Source organism: Tamandua tetradactyla, chromosome 3, assembly GCF_023851605.1.
Source record: "Tamandua tetradactyla isolate mTamTet1 chromosome 3, mTamTet1.pri, whole genome shotgun sequence".
Taxonomy (NCBI): domain Eukaryota; kingdom Metazoa; phylum Chordata; class Mammalia; order Pilosa; family Myrmecophagidae; genus Tamandua; species Tamandua tetradactyla.
In genome coordinates, this window is record NC_135329.1 from 216,802,146 (window position 1) to 216,825,314 (window position 23,169).

Below are 23,169 nucleotides of genomic sequence, written 5' to 3' on the forward strand. Positions count from 1 at the left end.
CGGTGAGAGAGGGCAGGGGGTGACTGTCTGAATGTGCCATGTGGAGGGGTGGGGAGGACACGGGGGCTCACACAGGCAGAGTCGGGAGGGGATCCGAGGTGGCCGTGTCCCCGAGGCCAAGGCCGGAAGAGTCGACCCCTGGGCAAGCAGTGCTGAGGGGCGAGGCAGGTGAGGCCGGGAGAGACCAGAACACCGGGTGACGAGATGTGCCCATGTCTCACTTCCTTCTGCAGTGTCAGGCCGCGCCATGATCAGTGGAACATGCACACTAGTGTATTGTGTTCAGGAGGAAGATAACATGTGTGTCAATATTTTCACAGGCCTGACTCTCAGAGACGGCCCAGGCAACATGAATCATTGTAATGCAAGAAGCCACAGCACCAAGGATTGTGACGAACTCCACGTGAAGGACGCTACGAGCGTTACTCACAGTCCGCCAGTTACCAGAGGAGGGAAGGGCATTATTATCCCAACTTAGAAAAGGAGATGGCACAAGAAGGTGAACACAGCTACACACAGCCACAGAGCTGCTTGACACTGCAGCCCAGGTTCTTACTAAAGTCGTGTGCTGCACGGTCCGGAGGAGACAGCAGCGGGTCTCCCAGCCCCCAGCTCTGCAGCATCCATTCCTTCCACAAGACAGTCTCAGGCAACCCTAAGCTCTGGAGGCAACTGATGTGTCAGGTCCTGGAACGTTCCAGGTAATCTCAAATAGTGGATTTCCCAGCCAGCTGGAAGAGATGGACCAGCACCTTCCTGCTTCTCCTACAAAGCCAAGGTCAAAAAGCATCTCATGCTGCCCTATCCTGTCCTCCCTGAGACCTGCAGTCTCAGGTGCCCCAGTACACCTGCTCTTGTCCTTAGAAAAGTGGGAGTTAAGTGCTGCCCACTCCTGAAAGCTTCTCCAGGAGCAGCAGCAGTGGTAGATGAAGCTGAAGTGGCTATGGGGTTGCGAGACTTGCTTACATTCCCATCACCTTCTCTATTCAGGACAGCCAGTGACTCAAAGGCACTCCGGGGCTCAGGACATGGTGGCGTTTGGAACAGAACTCAGAGCGTTTTGGGCTCTGGAAGCCTCAAGACCATGAGGACAGGACGTGCCCACATCAATGTCTGAGCAAGAACCGGCCATGGGTGGGACCCAGGATGCCCTGGCATGATGGGATGACTTCCTGGACAGGATCTGGCTGTCCAGGACAAGCACAGGAACCTGGGCTCCCTTCCTCGGCAAGCAAGGGCTCTGCCCGACATGAAAATCTGGGATCCGGGGCTGGAGATGGGAAAGCTTGCTGGAATGTAAGAGGCTTGGAGCAAAGAGGCAGCGAAATCCACATTTCAGGTGTCAAGAGGAGAGGCTCAACAGAAAAAGATCATTCAAGGTGGCAGGTCTCGGAGAGTGGACAAGGGCAATAGTTGGCATGAAACGAGAGGAGCTGGGGAAAAAGAGCAAAAGGGCTAAGGGGAGAGCCTATAGGGTCCTTTGGGGTAACCGGGGCAGAGGGGGAAGGTCAGGGGCCTCAAGCTGTCTTGGACAAGGAACTCTGAAGACAACAGAGTGAAGGAGATAATGATGACACTGGTCCTTAAAGGGAGGGAGGATAAGATCAGGCACAAGGGGAAGGAATTGGTCTTTTCCAAAAAGGAAAGACATTAAAGACAAGATGAAGTGTAGCCATCTATAAGGTTTTCAGTGGGGCTGCAGGAAGCTGGGCAAGCGTTCTATGCGAAAGCCTCTGTCTGCTCAGAGAAGTGGAGCCATCGGCTGAGGGTGAGGGCAAGTGAGGGGATGAAGAGCCAAGCTTCTGGTTGCTGCTAAGGGCCAGGGGAGAAGCTGACCAGGGACTCCTGTCCAGCACTGCTGATCTAGCTTTGTTGGAGACCCTGGCCATTGGGGTCTGTAGTTTTTGTAAGCACTGGTCAGCAGTAGAGGAGAGACTGTGGAGAGCATTGGGCCTGGGGAGAGACAGGCAGCGTTGGGTTAGGAACAGAGGAGAGTGTTGGGTGCAGGTAAAAAAAGAAATTTTGTGTATGTGTTGAGATGTGGAGAGTTGGGTAAGAGTAGAGATGGAGCTTTGAGTATGGGCAGAGAAGGAGAATACTGGGCACAGCAGAGAAAGACCATGGGCATGGAAAGAGAAGGGGTGTCAGGTGTATGTAGCGAAGGGAAGCATTGGGCTGACTCTCAGTTATAGTTACCCTAGCATTTGGGAAGTAAGTAAACAGAAGTGGTGTGAGTAAGATATTGGGTAAGGGGAGGTGGTGGTGCTACAGGTGATAAACAGGAGAAAGCAAGCAGTGAAGGCAGGACAGAATGAGAGATCAGGAGAAACAGACAAGGAAGAGCACAGATGTTGTCAATCCATTTCCAAGCATGCTTTCCTTTCACCCCCCCGTGGGTGCAGCACCAGCTTCTCCTCTGAGGAATGGCTTCTCTCCTGCAAACCCGTGTGGTTCCGGAAGGTTCAGGAATGCTACGGAACTCACCACATATACTAGGCCACACTTTGGGCCTGTGGCATTCACTTTGTGCTGTCAAAGAGCAAGTAATTACATTAATAGAGTAATTACAAGTTTATGAAAGAACTGGAATAGCCATAAAACAGACCACTTGTGGTCAACAGCAATTATCCAAAAGTAATTTGTACCATTTTCTCAGGATTAGCTAAGGAAAGTATTGGATTTTCTTTTCCAACTCAAGATTCATATTATTTGTAGAAATAACATAAAATAAAGCCAATAAAAACTGAAGCTGTATACAGTAATAGTCATTTTAGATGAAAAATTGTATGAAGGATCATTGTTAATACTGAAATTGCAAAAATTGATCCAAGAATAATTAAACTTAGTAGAAATAATAAATAGAAAATGAAACTGAATATAAAAATATGCAGGCTATATTTGTTGAGGTTTAAATTGACAGAAAAGATCAAATATCCTTAAAAAAATTTAGACCTGTGAAAATTACACAAGAAAATTGGCTTTGGAGAAATAAGAGCCACAAAAGAAAACTCATTTGAGTTAAAGATACAATTGCTGAAATACATGGGCCAGAAAACACCAAAAACAAAGTTCCCCCAAAACCTCACAAGAATGCATGCATCAAACCTTCATTGTAAAATGAAAATAGAAAAGATTGGTCTGACTGCACTTTGTAAAAAATTTATCTAAAACCTAAGTTGGTTGAACGGAATTAGCTTTAGAAAATGCTTCCTTGACAAATGTCAACAGCTGTTGGTATAATTCTGGTTAAAATGACCTCACATAGACTTGGAGTAAAGAATTCTCTTCGGTTCAAAACATCTACTGGGTCAAAGTGGTGGAGCCCAAACAGCCCCAGCCCAGAGGCGCCCCCGTGAGGGGCTCTGGGTCCTCGTCACCGTGGGGTCACGCGCCATGCTGCCTGCGTCCTCAGGGCCTGGCTCAATGGGGCCCATGGACCAGGCACAGCTTCCAGGTCCCCTCACTAAGATTGCCTACGTGGGCTCTGCAAGAAGAAGGGTTCTCTTCCTCCTGGATCACGAGCCCTCGGGCTGCGGCGAACACCGTGGCACCCAGGTGGGGAAAACTGTTTGAAGATTAAGGCTGATCCAAACTGAAAGAGAAGGAGAAAGGGCAGGAGAGACGGGGAAAAACAGAAAGAGAGACAGCATTCCTTGGGTCTGTGGCTCCAGCCGAGCTTGAAACCACCAGTTCCTAGATTTGCCGGGTGGGTGAACCAGTAATTTTTTTTTTCAACCTTATAATTTCTGCTTTAATATCAATCAGGCTTTAAAAATATACAGTTCCACTCATCCATACTATTCCTTTGTAGAAAGCCGATTTCAGGGAAGCTTCTAGATGCATGTATAAGTAGATGCTAATATTTTCTGTTGGTCCTTGGTTCCTGAAAGGTGAACTTCACTGGGCATATCTCGAATTTTTGTCAAACCAGTGATGAAAGATGTTATCTTTGCATAATGAGGTAATATCTCAGGAATGGGTGGGCACTCATCATCATAAGCCAGTATCAATCCCTGGAGGACACAACCACTCCTGGTCCTTGCCCCCCATGACAACAGTCTCACCCCATCAAGGAACCTGAGCTCGTCGTTGCTGTCTGCTGCCAGTCAGGAATGGTCTCCACTCATCTCCCTTTACTTTTCCCTGTAGTGATTTTTCTGGGCAGTGGTACACGTGTCTCTGGCAGAGAAAGATCGCTGGAGTCTCTGGAAGCTTGCTTTTGGATGGTGTCTCTGGAGTGCATGTTTGGTGAGAACCACAGGGTGTGACTTCTGAGTGAGCTCTGGGGGCTGCTGAGCTTTGGGCGAGACAGCTCCAGGCAGGGATTTTGCCAATATGTCTCCAAGCTGTGGTTTGGTGGCAGGTCACCCAATTGTGGCTTGCAGGGCAGTTCTCCCGGCTTGGATGGCAAATCTCCAATTTGGGGCTTGGTGGCCATTTCTGTGGGCTTCAGGAGCAGGTCCCCAGGTGGTGGTTTTTGCGGTAGCTCTGCCAGCTGTTATGATTTATGAAAGATTATAGGTAGTACATTGGCTTTGTCTAGGGAGAGATGAGGGATGATTTCTGCCTTCCTCAGTGCCACTTCCTGAGGCAGCTTAGGAAGAACACCTGGGCCAAGGGCATGCTTTGCAGAACCTGCCTGACTATTGAGACAGTCCCTCAAATTTGTTTGTGGTCCTACTGGAAGATGATGGACACACATCGTTACCCCTAGGAACTGCACTTTGTGGGAGCCCATGAGGTGGTGGGCTGGGAGGGGTGGATAGGGTTCTCTTGTGTCCAGGTGGTGGGGAGAGGCCTGTTCTTGCACAGCATGGAGCTGCACCAGACTTCTTAGAGGGGGTGTTGAAGGTGGGCCACTTGGATCTTTCCCTAGGAGGCAGAGAGGGCTCCCCTGTGAACATTCTGTTCTGTGAACGAATCTGGGCTTGTGGAGACAAACCTCTGGTTGGTGAAGACTCCAAGAGAGCCGCTGCTTGTCCCTTGGATTGCTGAATCTGGCAGTGCCAGCTTGACCCGGGGGCCTATGCTGGAGGAGTGGCAGAAGCTCCGAGGCCTTGGAGAGCACTCCTGATTGGGCTTTGTTATCCAGACATCAGCGCTTTCATCCAGCTCCTCCTGTCAAAGGTTCCACTCATAGTCTACCCGGGCATGTGGACTGAGCCTGGGAGACCAGATCTTCACACCGGGTGGCTTCCAGGCTCTCTGCTATATTCAGGGCACTTTTTCCAGCCTGGCTGGTGGTATCCACAGTGGACTTGCTCTTGAGAAGATTAAAATACTCCAGTTGACAGCATAGAACCATATTTCCCAGGGCAGTCTGCTTGTCCAGGTTGCCACAGCTTAGCACAAGGAAGTCCACCAAACGGAGAGATGCCTGGTCTGCAGTTAGGGCTACACGGTGGAGCAGTCTCCCTTAGCTCCTGTCATGCTCCAGCAGTCGTTCCATTAGCTCTACCCCCTCTGCATAGACTTGAGTTAGTGCAAGTAAATCCCTGGACCTAATGGCTTCAGGCAATTCATCCAGTTTAGCTGATGAGGATGCACAGGTCTCCCTTGAAAACCTGGGATACCCATTCCTTGCAGGGATAAATTCTTTCTGTGCAGTCATTTCACTTGAAGGGGTGTTTCGGTGAGGGGCAGCGACTTTGCTTCCATTGTCATTATGACTATTATCTCCTACATTCTTGGCCAGCAAGAGTTTAGAGGTTCCTACTTTCTCTAGTTCCAAAGATCGAACGCAAGACACATGAAGCCCATTTCCCTGTGGATGTTGGAACATTCTACACAGGTTAAAACACCCAAGTTGGTTGAAAGCCAGGTGGGTTCTGCTGAGCCGCAGTCACAGCAGAGGTCATTGCCAGGGCATTGGACAGCCCCAACCGTGTCTTCTGTCACATCTTCCCAGCCATTCTCCCCTGTGCACAGCGCTCCACAGAAGGCCATGGCGAGGTCCTCCTCTCTCTCATTCATCAGCGTTGAGATCCACGGGCACCTTCTGGCTGAAAGCGAAACATCCTATCAGGTGGTATCAGGTCAAAAGACTTGTCCTCAGCATTCAGTCTCACCTAGCCGGCGAGGAGGCTCCGTGAGCTGGCTGTCTGTCAGCTGTGGGATGGGAGATGGTCGAATCCCACTCTTGACTGAGCACTTCCTTCTCTGCCACACTTTTCAGAGCCCATCACTTTTCTCTGGTTCATGCCCGTTCTTCTCACCGGCACACTCCTTACTCCGGGAGCTGCTGCGTGCTGCACCCTCCTTGCTGGGTGAGGCAGGCTTTTAAGTTGGGTCTCTATCCCAGGAACCAAAAGAGTTCTGGACGGTGCAAGAGTTGAAATCATCAGGTCACAAAGCAGTGTCCGAGAGCTGGGAATGAGGGGCAGGGGGGTTGGGAGGCTGTGGTGCCAACAGTGGAAAGAATTTCAGAGGTGGAGCAGTTCTGGGAAATCCTAAGATTCTGGTGATGGCGTGGGTGTGTTCGGACGAATAATGGAGGGTCAATACTTTTGAGAAAGTCGAGGTATCTGGAGCTGGGCTGCAGGCATCAGATCCACCCAGGATGGAGTCTGGGCTTGTGTGGAAAGGATCATGAACCAGTTTAAAAGGGCCATGGTGGATGCAAAGTATCCAGGAGATTGGTAGGTGGCCACAAAGAGGGAAAAAGCAGATTGGAGAGGTCACTTGAGGGCAAATGGACAACACGGAGGAAGACACTGTGGGGCCAGGGAGGGAAGAGAGGGCAGCGGGGAGCCGATGGGCTTGAGGGTGGCCTGGCCTCACTGGCAGGACTTGGGGCAGGAGAAGCCACCGTCCGGCGGCCATACCCTCTCCCTCCGGTTTCTCTTCAGTCACGGCAGAGTGCACCCCTTCCTCCCGGGCAACCCCCTCCACAGCTGCCTCGGGGGTGCCCATCCCGTCATGCCTGGCACATCCTCGACCCCACATGACTTGCACTCCCAGGGCCACGTGAGGCTGTTCTCACAGCCGCCCCCATGGAGCAGAGCCCGCACCTCGCTGCACTTCCCAGGACCGAGGCCCCACGTGCCTCTGGCCTCCTCCCCAGCCCCCCGCCCCGTGTGGCCCCCTCACCCCACAGCTGGGCTGAGACCACAGCAGACCTCCTCCAGGTGCACGGCAGGGGGCTGACGTGGGACTCTGGGGCTGAGTGGAGTTAGACTCCCGGCACTACGAGCTCCCCACTGTGCTCAGACTGGCCGCTCAACGTCTCTGAGCCTTTGGCCTCTGGGAAAGCGGCGACTCTGCCCTCGCCAGGTGCTGAAGGATCCACGGGGCTGGTTTTAAGCGGGCCAAGGGGTCCTGGGCACGCCTGCCCTTCTCCTGGGCCGAGGACCAGGGGCACCGTCTGCTCTCCTCCTTGCATGTCCTGCTGTTCGCGCCGCGTCTCTCCCAGGACACTGAGGTCTGCGTGCTGGGCAGCGTGGCCTGCATTGGTCGCCAGCCAGGAAGTCCCCTGCCAAGCATGATGCGGCCGCAGGGTGGACAAGGGCAGGGCTGCGAGGTGTCCTGAGGCTGCCCCAGGGGCTGCCTGCCAAGCTCCAGGGCATCGGCTTGGACCCCAAACCTCCGGATCCCTTGTCCTCTTCCAGGCTCCTTCCAGGGCCCACGGACCTCCCACAGCCCAGGGCGTGGAGCACTCCGGTCTGTTCACGAGCCTGTGTGCATCCCTTCTCTGGCAGGACCGCCCAGGGGTGCATCCCTCGGAACAGTCCTCCTGTCCATTTGACGGGAAAGTAAAGGTGTCCCCAAACCCCGAACCTTAGACTCGGACCGTGTCACGCAAGGGGAAGGGAAAGGGAGGGGTTTTGCTGTTTCGTTTCTCCGCAATGGGACACTCTGGGCCACCCCCTCCCCCATGCAAAGGTCTCTCCTTTCCATGCCAGAGAAGACCCAGTGATGAGAAACATGTCCCCAGGAGACGGGGTGCATCTCAGAGCAGGGACCCCGAGCCCCGACAGCGTCGCCTGCCTCCCGGGGCCCCGGCTCGCTGCCCGCCGAGCCAGCCGTCTGGGAAAAGTCACTTTAGCCCATCCACTGGCACAGGCGGCGTGTCCTCATCCGAGGGACCCAGTTCTGCTGTCGGCCCCAGTGGACGATGAGGCTGGACGGGGCAGGCTCTGGGTCACATTGTCCTGCCTCCGGATCCTGGGTGGAGGCGGGTCCGGCCACTGGCCCCTGCCCTGCGGCTCCTGACCTGACCTCATAGGTGAGACTCAGCTGCTGTGACCAGCAGGCCTGGCGCACGGCTCCCAGCGGGGGAAACTGTGTCCTGCTCAACGGCAGCACAGGGGGTGGGCCCTGGGCAAGGGGTGCCTGCCGCACACGGTCACCGAGGGCCCGGAGGGTGAGGTCGGCCACACGGACACGAGGGTGAGGTCGGCCACACGGACACGAGGGTGAGGTCGGCCACACGGACACGAGGGTGAGGTCGGCCACACGGACACGGGGCTTCTAGGGCCCGAGGGCTCTCTGTGGTCACCAGCCCAGGTGGATGTTTTCCCGGGCCAGGGCGGCGGGTGCACCCAGCTTCTCCTTGCCTTCCAGGGAGACGAACCCTGCAGCAGGGTGCAGCGCTGGGGCTGGGAGGTGGGAGGCGGAGGGGCATCGCAGCCTTTACTGGGCCCATGACGACAGGGGCACTGTGGGTGGAGGGAGGCCGGGGCAGGGGGCGGGGAGGCCAGGCTGCTTGGAGAGACAAGGGCAGCCCTGAAAGGGAGAACGTGCCGTGCAGGCACCATTGACACGTGGCTCCCGGCGACTCCAGGGGGTACAGAGAACACGGGTGAGGCTCCCGGAAAGATGTGGGATGTCCATAGGAAACAAGAGTCTGAGAAGGCACGTCTTCCCCCAGAGGACGGGCAGCGGGGAGGCTGCGTGGACGGAGCCCGTGGACGGGGGGAAACTGTGTGGATGGCAGGGAGGCTGCGTGGACGGCGGGGAGGCTGTCCCACGGCCTCAGCCCTGCAGGGCCTTCGTGCTTCTTTGTCCACGTCTGTTCCTGCACCATCTCCCCTCTTCTTCGCCATGGACCCCTGCCCTTCGCTGTGGACACTGGGTCCACTATTGGCTCTGGGAAGGAGAAGGGGTTGCAGACCGAGGGCGGCCGTGGAGGGCCGAGGTGGCCACCCTGAGTCCCAGCTGGGCATGTGGCCTACAGGTCACCCCAATGCCAGCCCCAACGTGGGTGGGACCAAGGCCTGGCCGCCTTTGGAAGGACGCGCGGCGTTGCAGGGCCATGCGTGATGCTGCCCTAGCCCTTCCTGCGGCTCAGGCAATGGGGTTTGGGGGTCTGTAGGGGCTGAGGGGAGGCAGAGGTGCAGCTCCCAGCAGCCCCTCCAGGACAGAGAGCAGCATGGTCCCGAGACCTGCGCTCAACCCGGACTCACCAGCCCACTCCCCGGGGGGCCCAGAGCATGGGGTTCAGTGAGGACAAGCTGCCCCTTGAGCGGTCAGCCCAGTCCCAACCCCGGGGGAAGCCCCCGCCCGTCCCAGCATCTCAGCTGGAACGTGACACGGTGGCTCAGGCCAGGCTGATGGCTGGGCGCAGCCTCAGGGGCCTCAGTGGACAGCAAACAACGATGCCTCAGGCCAGCCACAGAGTCCAGGCTGAATTCTCACTGCAAAGAAACGAGGGGCCCCTTCCGGAGAGGCGCCTCCATGGGGGGTGTGTCTGAAACGGACCCTAAAATCCCCTTCCTATAGAAAACCACGGGACCCCTCCAAGGCCACTCAGCCCTGCGAACCCCAGAGCTGCCTGAGCGTGGGGCCCGAGGAGCCGGCCAGGGGCGGGAGAGGGGCCGCCACGGCACAGGCACCTCCACTTGCGAGGGGGTCTGCAGCCCACCCCGGCCCACCTGCGGGGCAGCACAGGACACTTGGGGGACTGACTGCTGGTACCTGCCTGCGTCCTCTCCGGGCCCACTGCTGCACCCTGGCCAGCGCGTCTCCCACCAACACGCAACTTGCTCCCCCTCACGCCTGCCCCGCTGGCCGCAGCAGAACCCTGGCCCTATCTTCTTGGCTGTTCATCTTTCCCAGCACAGAGCACACATTCTTGCGTGCGGGAGCTGTGCTGAAATCCATAAACGCCACAGGGCTGCCAGGGTGCTTGTCCAGGGCTCCATCTCCCTCAGCCGTGGTTCCACGGGTCCCTGTTTTTCCAAACCATTTCCTACTTTCCTGATGATGCCATGAAAACATACAGCTGTCCCGAAGGCCATGGGCGGAGAGCAGAGACAGTGGCCCTGGGGCTGGAGAAGCCCCGGGGGGCGAGAAGCTGCCATCGGCCTCTGCCCGCAGCACGCCCCGCACGGCCCACAGTGCATCATCATGGGGCCGTCGGAAGCCTGGCAGGGGGACCTGCAGGGCTGGGAGGAAGGTGAGGGGGGCACAGCAGCCCTACCCTGGCGAAGGCCTCCCAGCACCCCCTTCCCCAGGGCCCAGCGTCAGTGAGCAGCAGTCCACGTGGCCTGTAAGTGCCACAAATGTCCTTTGAAAACGAGGGTAACTCTAGACGTGACTTTCAGGTATGGGTCCCCCTTTAGTGCATGAAGGAGACAGAAATTTCTCCGTATTGCAACTCGAGAAAGTGGACAAAGAGGTTTCATAACTGCCTTCCATCACAAACAGGCTGTTTATTCATTCAACAAACACTGGTTGAGCAGCTACCAAACGCTAGGCATCCGGACACGTTGCCGAGCAGAGTTGGAGCTGCCCTGGGGCTTAGTGGGGAGGCAGAGCACGTCACCCAGGAGAGCCACGCCACAGCGAGAACACGCGCCAGGAGCCGGTTGGGAGGGTCTGGCATGCAGACAGCCTGGCCCGCTCCTTGCGAAGAATCCTTCAGACCGGCAGAACCCACAGCACCTGGAGGCCCCACAGGCAGACTGGGGCAAGACCCAGGAATTTGTGTTTTTAAGGAGAACAGGCGAGTCTCACCCTTAGAGAAATGTGGAAGCCGCAGCAGCTCAGGGTTCCGGGCCCCAGCTGAGGACTGGGCCAGCAGGGGCTTTAGAAAGTCCCAAGGCCCAGCTGTTCCCCAGGCCTGACCCAGCAGGTTGGGGGTGCAGCCAGGCCTCGAGGCTCCCGAGAGCTCTCCAAGCTCACCCTGGTCCGGGTGCCAAGAGGGCATACAAGGACAGTCCCTGGAGGTGAGCTGCCCGGACCCTGAGGGCATCAGCATTTCTTAGGTCAGTCCCTGTGGAGAGCCGTCCAGGGACCTCACCCTGTTCCTCTAGGACCCTCGGGCAGCTGGCCCTGCCGGGCCCAGGCTGCATGCGGGAAACCGAGGAATGGACAAACAGTGCCCACCCCTCACAGAGACGGTGCTCTTGGGCGCCCAGGGAGAAATCCTCAGACCAGGGTGCCCTGCTGCTGGGAGAAGGCCTGGGCCCCTGCAGGACATGGGGTGCGCTGCACGGCAGGTTCACTACACAGCTTCTAAGGGCGCATAGGGCCTGGGGGCCATGCCCATGCCCGCAGAACCCCCACTGCCCACTTGGCTCCTGCTCCACGGCTGGCCCCTGACAGGCTGGAGTCCGTGTTCCCCAGGAAACCTGAGTTGCCCTAGACCCTCGGGCAGATGGATCGAAACCAGCCAAGACAGCAGCGCTGGGCTTGCTGTGAGCTTGTCTGTTTCAGTGGCCCTGCTGGGGCCTGGGCGCTTGGGCACCAGCCGTGTGGGTCGTGGTCACGAGGATGGGTGCTGACCTTGCTCAGCAATTGCAGGTGTGTAAGGGAAACAAGCGGGGAGGGGGTCCCAGACTGGGGCTGATCAAGGTCCCGGGGTGGTAGGCTGGCCCAGGAAAGGGGCAACAAGGACAGTCCAACCCAGAAGGGGCTGGTGGGGCTGGAAGAGAGGATCTTCCAGCATCGGCTCATCCTGACGTCGAGGGTTGCAGGGGGGAGCATGAGGCGCCTCTGAGCCTGGTGTCAGGGATGCAGTGGGCACAGCTCAGCCTCAGCTCTTGCACTCTGGGGTGGAAGGATCTGCACTGGTGACCGCTGTTCTGTGCTTAGGGGCGTAAGCAGTTTGCCAGGCCTCCACCTCTGGGGCCGGGGGCACCCCTCCCCAGCCATGGCCACCCTCCTCTCCAGACATGGCAGTTGTCCCTGAGGGCGGGTGCCAACTCCCCCATTTGCTAGGGACTGTCCCAGTTTGCACCAACGGCCATCCTGCCCAGCTGGTCACCCATGCCCACCGTCATCCAGGGGCAGCTGCTGGCCAGGAGAGGCGCCACGGCCTGGGGTCCAGCTGCCGTCAGGAGGGTCCTGGGTGTTGCCCCTCCCAGGCCCCTGCCCACCTCCTTTGGGGTTTGTGCTCCCCCAGGGTCCACCGGGGCTCATCTCACTCCCAAGGGAGCTGGGACCCCAAGTTACTCCCTCAGGCCCCAGCAACACTAGAAGACCCACCCCCCATCCCTGATCACCTTGTCAGGGTCTCCAGGGAGGGGAATGAGGCGGCATCACCCCTCAGCTGGCCCCGGAGCCCCTGCGCGCACTGCCCTCCCGCCCTTCTCGGGGCACCCACCCCTTGTTCTAAGCGCTCTGATGTGAAGTGCCCGGAGATGGGTCGCAGCCCCTTCTGCAAGGGCCCTGGTGGGTGGGTGGCCTGCGGGTCACTGCAGTCCAGGGCGGCGTCCTGGGCAGGCTGTCTAGAGTACATGGGGCCTGGTTGAGGGCACTGGGTTGAAGTGGGTGGAAGTGGCCTGTCGTCCAGCCGAGCTGTGGCTGGGCCCCCTGGAGTGCCCTGGGAAGGGATGGGCGTCACCACCACTGGAGCTTCCCTGGATGATTGTGACCGGGAGGGCAAGAGCAGGAGAAGGGACACCCAGTGTCTCCCTGCCGCTGCCCTCTGACCCCCGGCACACCCCGTCCTGCCCCAAAGGCTAAAGTGCAGCTGACCCTTAGCCACGCGGCCTGGGTCCAGGGCTCTGGGGCCAGCAGTGCCCATGGTGGGGCCTGTCCCAGGTGCTTCCTTCCAGGGCAGGGACATGGGATCCCGGCAATAAGGAGCAAGAAGCCCCAGGCCGGACGCCCAGGTGCTGAGGAAGCCGCCCAGGCAGAGGGGCAGGCGAGGGGGCTGACCTTTGGGGTAGGCCATGAGGGGAAGCTTCCCTGAAGGGGAGGCGAGGCCAAGAGGGAGGGGCTGGGGGCGAAGGCGGGGACTGGAGAGCAGAGCGTGCATGTGGCTGGGGGAGGCGTGGGGAAGGCCTGGAGGGAAGGCAGACGGGGCCTGGGGCACCTGGGCAGGTGGGAGGGTGACCGTGGTGAGTGCTGCCAGGGCCCTGTGGCTGCCATGGGCACTGGAGAGTGGGGAGGCCAGGTGAGTCCTGGGTAGCCTCCAGGCCACAGGTGTGGTTCAGACCAGCACATGGCTGCACCTGCAGGCCCTGGGTGATTCCTGTCGGACGTGGATGGGAAAGGGAAGGGCTCATCTGGCTCACACACGAGGTGGGGTGGAGCAAAGGTAGCGCAGGGGGCGGGGAACAGACAGCACGAAGTTGGCGCTGAGCTCACAGAGAGGGGGTGGCCAGCAACAGAGGTGACAGAGGCAGAACGCTGGTGATCCCCAGGCCAGGGCTTTCATTCTCTGTGTCTACACCCAGGGGAGCCACAGGGGAAAGGGCCTGCACCTGCAAAGGGTGGTTTTTGATTTATTGATTAAATGGGACGGGCTTGGACTTCTGGAGAAGATGGCGGCTTTAGTAAGATGCGCGGGTCTTAGTTCCTCCTCCAGAACAGCTACTAAAGAACTAGAAACAGTACAGAACAGCCCCCGGAGCCACAGCACAGACCAGAAAACAGGGTACCCTATTCTGGAACGGCTGAACTGGCTAAGAGAATCTGCTGTGGTGAGGTCCCCGAGAGGCGCACACTTCCCTGGGCCGTGGAGGCTGGCGACCGGAGCCCCTCCCTCCCTCCTTCCCGGGCCGGCTGGGAGATTTGGACCGGCGGTCCCTCAAGCCGCGGCGGCTGGTGCCCCCCCCACCCCACGCATGGCTTCCAAACACAGTGTATCCCATTCTGGAACGGCTGAACCGGCTAAGAGAATCCACTGCGGTGAGGTCCTTGAGAGGTGCGCGCTTCCCCGGGCCATGGCGGCTGATGGCCAGAGGCCCTCCCTCCCTCCTTCCTGGGCAGCTGGGAGATTTGGATCAGCACACCCCCAAGCCTCTTCGGCTGGCAACCCTCCCCCACAGCGAGAGTCTTCCAAAGTTAAAGGAGCCACAGCATCTTTCACTGGTGGGACCCGCAGACAGACAAGCACCACATACTGGGCAGGATAAGAAAAACAGAGCCCAGAGACTTCACAGGAAAGTCTTTCAACCTGCTGGGTCCCACACCCAGGTAAATCTGATTAAATGCCCAGACACCAGCAAAAAATAATGGATCACACCAGGAAAATTGAAGATATGGCCCAGTCAAAGGAACAAACCAATAGCTCAAATGAGATACAGGAGCTGAGACAACTAATTCTGAATATATGAACAGAAATGGAAAACCTCTTCAAAAACCAAATCAATAAATTGAGGGAGGACATGAAGAAGGCATGGGCTGAACAAAAAGAAGAAATGGAAAGTCTGAAAAAACAAATCACAGAACTTATGGGATTGAAGGACAAAGTAGAAAAGATGGAAAAAACAATGGAAACCTACAATGGTAGATTTAAAGAGACAGAGGCCAGAATTAGTGAACTGGAGGATGTAACATCTGAATTCCAAAAAGAAACAGAAACTATCCGGAAAAGAATGGAAAAATTTGAGCAGGGGATCAGGCAATTGAATGATAATATGAAGCACACAAATATACATGTTGTGGGTGTCCCAGAAGGAGAAGAGAAGGGAAAAGGAGGAGAAAAACTAATGGAAGAAATTATCACTGAAAATTTCCCAACTCTTATGAAAGACCTAAAATTACAGATCCAAGAAGTACAGCGCACCCCAAAGAGACTAGACCCAAATAGGAGTTCCCCAAGACACTTACTAGTTAGAATGTCAGAGGTCAAAGAGAAAGAGAGGATCTTGAAAGCAGCAAGAGAAAAACAATCCATCACATTCAAGGGAAACCCAATAAGACTATGTGTAGATTTCTCAGCAGAAACCATGGAAGCTAGAAGACAGTGGGATGATATATTTAAGTTACTAAAAGAGAAAAACTGCCAACCAAGACTCCTATATTCAGCAAAATTGTCCTTCAAAAATGAGGGAGAAATTAAAACATTCTCAGACAAAAAGTCACTGAGAGAATTTGTGACCAAGGGACCAGCTCTGCAAGAAATACTAAAGGGAGCACTAGAGTCAGATATGAAAAGACAGAAGAGAGAGGTATGGAGAAGAGTGTAGAAGGAGGGAAGTCAGATATGATATATATAATACAAAAGGCAAAATGGTAGAGGAAAATATTATCCAAACAGTAATAACTCTAAATGTTAATGGACTGAATTCCCCAATCAAAAGACATAGACTGGCAGAATGGATTAAAAAACAGGATCCTTCTATATGCTGTCTACAGGAAACACATCTTAGACCCAAAGATAAATATAGCTTGAAAGTGAAAGGTTGGGAAAAGTATTTCATGCAAATAATAACCAGAAAAGAGCAGGAGTGGCTATACTAATACCCAACAAATTAGACTTCAAATGTAAAACAGTTAAAAGAGACAAAGAAGGACACTATCTACTAATAAAAGGAACAATTAAACAAGAAGATATAACAATCATAAATATTTACGCACCGAACCAGAATGGCCCAAAATACATGAGGAATACACTGCAAACACTGAAAAGGGAAATAGACTCATATACCATAATAGTTGGAGACTTCAATTCCCCACTCTCATCAATGGACAGAACATCTAGACAGAGGATCAATAAAGAAATAGAGAATCTGAATATTACTATAAATGAGCTAGACTTAACAGACATTTATAGGACATTACATCCCACAACAGCAGGATACACCTTTTTCTCAAGTGCTCATGGATCATTCTCAAAGATAGACCACATGCTGGGTCACAAAGCAAGTCTCAACAAATTTAAAAAGATTGAAATCATACACAACACTTTCTCGGATCATAAAGGAATGAAGCTGGAAATCAATGATAGGCGGAGTGCCAGAAACTTCACAAATACGTGGAGGGTCAACAACACACTCTTAAACAACAAGTGGGTCAAAGAAGAAATTGCAAGAGAAATTAGTAAATACCTAGAGGCGAATGAAAATGAAAACACAACATATCAAAACTTATGGGACGCAGCAAAGGCAGTGCTAAGAGGGAAATTTATTGCCTTAAATGCCTTTATCAGAAAAGAAGAAAAGGCAAAAATTCATGAATTAATTGTCCACTTGGAAGAACTGGAGAAAGAACAGCAAACTAATCCCAAAGCAACAAAAGGAAAGAAATAACAAAGATTAGAGCAGAAATAAATGAAATGGAAAACATGAAAACAATAGAGAAAATCAATAAGACCAGAAGTTGGTTCTATGAGAAAATCAATAAGATTGATGGGCCCTTAGCAAGATTGACAAAAAGAAGAAGAGAGAGGATGCAAATAAATAAGATCAGAAATGGAAGAGGAAACATAACTACTGACCTCACAGAAATAAAGGAGGTAATAACAGGATACTATGAACAACTTTACGCTAATAAATACAACAATTTAGATGAAATGGACAGGTTCCTGGAAAGACATGAACAACCAACTTTGACTCAAGAAGAAATAGATGACCTCAACAAACCAATCACAAGTAAAGAAATTGAATTAGTCATTCAAAAGCTTCCTAAAAAGAAAAGTCCAGGACCAGATGGCTTCACATGTGAATTCTATCAAACATTCCAGAAAGAATTAGTACCAACTCTCCTCAAACTCTTCAAAAAAATCGAAGTGGAGGGAAACTACCTAATTCATTTTACGAAGCCAACATCACCCTCATACCAAAACCAGGCAAAGATATTACAAAAAAAAAAACTACAGACCAATCTCTCTAATGAATATAGATGCAAAAATCCTCAATAAAATTCTAGCAAATCATATCCAACAACACATTAAAAGAATTATACATCATGACCAAGTAGGATTCATCCCAGGTGTGCAAGGATGGTTCAACATAAGAAAATCAATTAATGTAATACACCATATCAACAAATCAAAGCAGAAAAATCACATGATCATCTCAATTGATGCAGAGAAGGCATTCGACAAGATTCAACATCCTTTCCTGTTGAAAACACTTCAAAAGATAGGAATACAAGGGAACTTCCTTAAAATGATAGAGGGAATATATGAAAAACCCACAGCTAATATCATCCTCAATGGGGAAAAATTGAAAACTTTCCCCCTAAGGTCAGGAACAAGACAAGGATGTCCACTATCACCACTATTATTCAACATTGTGTTGGAGGTTCTAGCCAGAGCAATTAGACAAGAAAAAGAAATACAAGGCATCAAAATTGGAAAGGAAGAAGTAAAACTATCACTGTTTGCAGACGATATGATACTATACGTCGAAAACCCGGAAAAATCCACAACAAAACTACTAGAGCTAATAAATGAGTACAGCAAAGTAGCAGGTTACAAGATCAACATTCAAAAATCTGTAGCATTTCTATACACTAATAATGAACAAGCCAAGGAGGAAATCAAGAAACGAATCCCATTTACAATTGCAACTAAAAGAATAAAATACCTAGGAATAAATTTAACTAAAGAGACAAAAAACCTATATAAAGAAAACTACAAAAAACTGCTAAAAGAAATCACAGAAGACCTAAATAGATGGAAGGGCATACCGTGTTCATAGATTGGAAGACTAAATATGGTTAAGATATCAAGCCTACCTAAATTGATCTACAGATTCAATGCAATACCAATCAAAATCCCAACAACTTATTTTTCAGAAATAGAAAAACCAATAAGCAAATTTATCTGGATGGGCAGGGTGCCCCGAATTGCAAAAAACATCTTGAGGAAAAAAAACGAAGCTGGAGGTCTCGCGCTGCCTGACTTTAAGGCATATTATGAAGCCACAGTGATCAAAACAGCATGGTATTGGCATAAAGATAGATATATCGACCAATGGAATCAAATAGTGTGCTCAGATATAGACCCTCTCATCTATGGACATTTGATCTTTGATAAGGCAGTCAAGCCAACTCACCTGGGACAAAACAGTCTCTTCAATAAATGGTGCCTAGAGAACTGGATATCCATATGTAAAAGAATGAAAGAAGACCCGTATCTCACACCCTATACAAAAGTTAACTCAAAATGGATCAAAGATCTAAACATTAGGTCTAAGACCATAAAACATTTAGAGGAAAATGTAGGGAGATATCTTATGAAACTTACAATTGGAGGTGGTTTTATGGACCTTAAACCTAAAGCAAGAGCACTGAAGAAAGAAAGAAAGAAAGAAATGGGAGCTCCCCCAAATTAAACACTTTTGTGCATCAAAGAACTTCATCAAAAAGTAGAAAGACAGCCTACACAATGGGAGACAATATTTGGAAACGACATATCAGATAAAGGTCTAGTATCCAGAATTTATAGAGATTGTTCAACTCAACAACAAAAAGACAGCCAACCCAATTACAAAATGGGAAAAAGACTTGAACAGACACCTCTCAGAAGAGGAAATACAAATGGCCAAAAGGCACATGAAGAGATGCTCAATGTCTCTGGCCATTAGAGAAATGCAAATCAAAACCACAATGAGATATCATCTCACACCCACCAGAATGGCCATTATCAACAAAACAGAAAATAACAAGTGCTGGAGAGGATGTGGAGAAAGAGGCACACTTATCCACTGTTGGTGGGAATGTCAAATGGTGCAACCACTGTGGAAGGCAGTTTGGTGGTTCCTCAAAAAACTGAATATAGAATTGCCATACGACCCAGAAATACCATTGCTGGGAATCTACTCAAAGGACTTAAGGGCAAAGACACAAACGGACATTTGCACACCAATGTTTATAGCAGCATTATTTACAATTGCAAAGAGACAGAAACAGCCAAAATGTCCATCAACAGAAGAGTGGCTAAACAAACTGTTATATATACATACGATGGAATATTATGCAGCTTTAAGACAGAATAAACTTATGAAGCATGTAATAACATGGATGGACCTAGAGAACATTATGCTGAGTGAGTCTAGCCAAAAACTAAAGGACAAATACTGTATGGTCCCACTGATGTGAACTGACATTAGAGAATAAACTTGGAATATGTCATTGGTAACAGAGACCATCAAGAGTTAGAAACAGGGTAAGACAATGGGTAATTGGAGCTGAAGGGATACAGACTGTGCAACAGGACTAGATACAAAAACTCAAAAATGGACAGCACAATACTATCTAATTGAAATGTAATTATGTTAAAACACTGAATGAAGCTGCATCTGGGCTATAGTTTTTTTGTTTGTTTGTTTGTGTTTTTTTTCCTTTTTTATATATTTTTATTATTTTTTATTTTTATTATTTTTATTTTTTCTCTATATTACCATTCTATATCTTTTTCTGTTGTTTTGTTAGTTCTTTTTCTAAATCGATGCAAATGTACTAAGAAATGATGATCATACATCTATGTGATGATATTAATAATTACTGATTGCATATGTAGAATGGAATGATTTCTAAATGTTGTGTTAGTTATTTTTTTTTAATTAATTAAAAAAAAAATGGGACAGGCTTTGGTTGCTGCAGATGCACATTTGTGCCGCCTAACTCCAGCTTACTGCTCTGAGCACAGGTGTGCCATCGTCAGTGTGCAGGTGGAGTGCTCAGGGGCCCGTGTGTGCCCCGAGTGCAGGTGTGCCATCGTCAGTGTGCAGGTGGGGTGCTCAGGGGTCTGTGTGTGTCATAGATGTCACAACTGGGAGTGACGTGGGGGAGCCCAGACAGCAGGTCATGACAGCAGCCCCCTTTAAAGGCAGTTTGCGAAGCGCTTGTCTGGTCCATCTTTTCATTTTCCTAAAAGAAAAATGGAAGGATGGGGAGAGTTGAGAACTTGACTCAAGGTCCGGGTGACTTCATACATTTGTGAAGAAGAAGTGGTGAGTTCAGTCTTAGATGACAGTGTGAGGTGCTGAAGTGGCGTCCGGGTAGACACACCTAAAGCATAGGAGAAAACATGAGGCAGGCACATGGGGGAAGTTCCCGTGTGGAGTGAGACGTCCCTGGAGGAATGGAGTTGAGAGGTTAATTAAGAAGAGAAGGAGGAAAGGGGGAGCTGGGGGCACATCAAGGACAGACCCTTGGGCAATGGCAACAGAAGGGAGAATGGAAAAAGTCATACCTAGAGAGTGAATTAGGGCTGATGGTATCAGAACTCAGGGGGGAAAGAGTCTCATGGAGGATGGGCATGGTGTGGTCAAGTGGGATGGAGCCGCCTTTGACCCTTTCCTAGGAACTTCATGGGGGATGTGACATGGAGGTCACAGAGGCTTCTCTGTCCAGAGGGCGGCCCCCCAGCCTGAGACACAAGGTCAGTATCAAAGATGGTAAACTGCCATGCGGCTTAGGGCCATTAACCGTAAATACCTGTAAATGCCTGTGGAAGGAGGAGGAGGAGGAAGAGGAGGAGGAGACAAAGAAAGGGGAAGGAAAAGAGAAGGACAGGAACAAGTTCCCAGGAAGGCTGAGTTGAGAAATGTAATTCTCCTTCGGCCTGAGGGCCTCACTGCTACCACTGTCAAACTGGGAGATGCAGGACCAGATCCTCCCACATCCCTCCCTGCTGCAAAGGGTGCTGACAGCCACGGGCTCAGGAAGGGCAGCACAGCGTGTCCATCCTTGCCATGCTGGGAGGAAGCTAGCACTGCTGGCACCAACAGTAACTACGCCAGCTGGCAGAGCTATTGCCACCCACAAAGCTGGGGCTTCCTGAGCCGAGTCACACACCAGGGCTTCTACTCATCAGACAGAGGACTCTGGATTTCAAAACTCTGCTATTTGCAAAGTATTATGGAGTGTTTTCTTCCAAGGAAATTAAGATTTATAAGGATTCACTCTAACCAATCAAAACACATTAGTAGTTGCAAGAAATGTACAGTGGATAGAATTCTTTCTGGAAAAAAAGACGAAGAAGAGGAAGTTTAACCAAATAGAAATTTGCAAAGCCATATGGAAGGGACAAGAAGAACCCACATTTCATCAGAATGTAAGCTCCTGGGGACCCCTGCACGTGCTCCCTTCTCTGGGGCCTCCGGGTGATGGCACGTCTCTACGTACATCCTGACCACACAGAATGTCTCATTCTGCTCGTGCTACCAGAGTGCAATACATCAGGAATGGGTTGGCTTTTATGAAGGGCATTTATTAGGTTACTAATTTACAGTTCTAAGGCCATAAAAAATGTCTAAATTAAGGCATCAACAAGAGGATACCTTCACTCAAGAAAGGCTGATCATGTCCAGGGTTTCTCTATCACATGGGATGCCTGTTGTCCTCCTCCCCCAGCTTCTGGGTTCAAATGGCTCTCTCATCTCCTTCTGCATCTCCAGACATTTGTGTCTCTTGGTTTCATCTCTGTCCTTGATGTCAGCTCCAAGTTCTCTCTCATAAAGGGCTCCAGAAAAAGATTGAGACCCACCTTGAATGGACGGGCTACGTCTCATAATCAAAAGGTCCCACCCACAATTGGAGGGGGTCACATCTCCATGGAAACAACCCAATCAAGTTGTTCCACCCAGTGACAGATCTGCCCCCACAGGATTGGATTAAAAGAACATGGCCCTCTAGAGCCGGGGCAGGGAAAATACAAGATGCATGTGGAGCATCTTCCAATGTCAGGGAAAAAAAAAGATACGTGGCTTTTCTGGGGTACATAGTTTCAAATTAGCACATTACACCCTCTGGACCCCAAAAAGACATGTTCTTCCACATACAAAATTACATTAATTCCTTCACAATATGACAAAAGCCTTAAACCCTTTCAGTAACGAGACTAATACAATACCAAGTCAAAACAGTACAAACTCTCCTCAAAATCAGTCACAGGCATGGTCTATTCTAAGGCAAAAATTCTCCTCTGGCCTAACCTGTGAAACTCAGAGCAAGTTATGTTCTGTTTCTTTAAGGAGAAACATGGTTGCAATTTCCACATTTAGTTTGGAAATTTCCTCCGCCAGATATCCAAGCTAATTGCCTTCAAACTCTACCTCCCACCCAACACCAGGACTCAATTTTGCCAAATTCTCTGCCACTTTAAAACAAGGATTGCCCGTTTTAAAACAGGGATCGTCTTTCTTCCAGTTTGCGATGATACATTCATCATTTCTGTCTAAGGCCTTTTTGGAAGAAACTTTAGCATCCGTATTTCTACCATCGTGCTTTTCAAAGCATCCTAGGCCTTTCCTTTTATGCTCCTCACAATTCTTCCAGAATCTTCCCTTTATCCATTTAAGAAGCCATTACAGCAGGTTTGGTATTTGCAAATTCAGCAACACCCCAGGCCTGGTACCAAAATCTTCGGTTTGTTAGTGCTGCTGGAATGCAAAATAACAGAAATGGATTGGCTTTTATAAAGGGAATTTACTGAGTTGCAAGTCTTCAAGTTGGTCATAAAAAATTTGCAAACTAAACATCCAGAGAAAGGCACCTCGGCTCAAGGAAGGCCAGTGGCATCTGGAATGCCTCTGTCAGCTGGGAGGGCACAAGGCTGGCATCTGCTGTCCTTTGGCTTCTGGTTTCAGACAGTTTCCCAGGGGGGACATTTTCTTTTTGCATCTCAAATGTCTCTGTCTGTGTCAGTTCTGAGCTTTTTCCAAAATGGTTCCCTCTTAAAGAACTCCAGTACGCGATTAAGACCCACCTTGAATGGGCGGAGACACGTCTCCATGGAAACCACATAACCAAAAGTTCCCACCCACAATTGTCTGGGTCACGTCTCCATGGAAACAACCCAATCCAAAGGCCCCACCCTAAACAGTTGGTCTGCTCCCGCAAGATTGGATTAGGAAAAAGCACATGGCTTTTCTGGGGTACACAACAGTCTCAGACCAGCACAGTGAGGGCTTTGGAAAGCATTAATAAATGTGAAAGGCTAAAAAAATACAGGGTTCGGTAAGAAAACTATAAAAGACTGCTTAGCCAAAACACATATAAAAGTGAAGGATTCACAAAGTCCCCCTGGGCAGAGGCTGAAGG

General features: G+C 51.1%; 1 long non-coding RNA gene and 1 pseudogene across 1 annotated transcript in view; both read right to left on the reverse strand.

Annotated features, from left to right (window-relative positions):
• The window catches only part of LOC143676665 (uncharacterized), a 49,110-nt gene extending 26,292 nt beyond the window's left edge, over positions 1-22,818 (reverse strand). Inside the window, exon 1 of the long non-coding RNA XR_013172244.1 lies at positions 21,408-22,818. This is a non-coding gene — a long non-coding RNA (uncharacterized LOC143676665). The remainder of the gene's footprint in view (positions 1-21,407) is intronic.
• Positions 68-6,912, reverse strand: LOC143676882 (arf-GAP with SH3 domain, ANK repeat and PH domain-containing protein 1-like; annotated as a pseudogene).
• Positions 22,819-23,169: the final 351 nt, after the last annotated feature.